This window comes from Myotis davidii, unplaced genomic scaffold (assembly GCF_000327345.1).
Source record: "Myotis davidii unplaced genomic scaffold, ASM32734v1 scaffold992, whole genome shotgun sequence".
NCBI lineage: Eukaryota > Metazoa > Chordata > Mammalia > Chiroptera > Vespertilionidae > Myotis > Myotis davidii.
Window position 1 is genome coordinate 615,216 of NW_006283543.1, and position 652 is coordinate 615,867.

The following is a 652-nucleotide window of genomic DNA, read 5'->3' on the forward strand; positions in this document are numbered from 1 at the left end:
TCTAAGAAGAGGAAGAGGAAGAAAAAGGTAAAGATACAAATTATGAACAACAAATATGCATCTATCAACAAGTGAATCTAAGAATCAAGTGAATAAATAATCTGATGAACAGAATGAACTGGTGATTATAATAGAATCAGGGACATAGAAAGGGAATGGACTGACTATTCTTGGGGGGAAAGGGTTGTGGGAGATGCGGGAAGAGACTGGACAAAAATCGTGCACCTATGGATGAGGACAGTGGGTGGGGAGTGAGAGCGGAGGGTGGGGCGGGAACTGGGAGGAGGGGAGTTATGGGGGGGAAAAAGAGGAACAAATGTAATAATCTGAACAATAAAGATTTAGTTAAAAAAATAAATTCATGTAAAAATTAAAAAAAAAAGAAAAATAGAACCTTCCAATACTGAATCAAGAGGAAAACCTGAATAGGCTGATAACAACTGGTGGAATTGAAGCAGTAAAAAACAAACAAACAAAAAACAACTCCCAGCAAACAAAATCCCTGGACTGGATGGATTCACAGGGGAGTTTTAACAAATATTCAATTTACCATAGCGAAGATCTGGAAACAGCCTAAGTGCCCATCAGCAGATGAATGTATTAGAAAACAGTGGTACATCTACACAATGGAATACTATGCTGCTGTAAAATA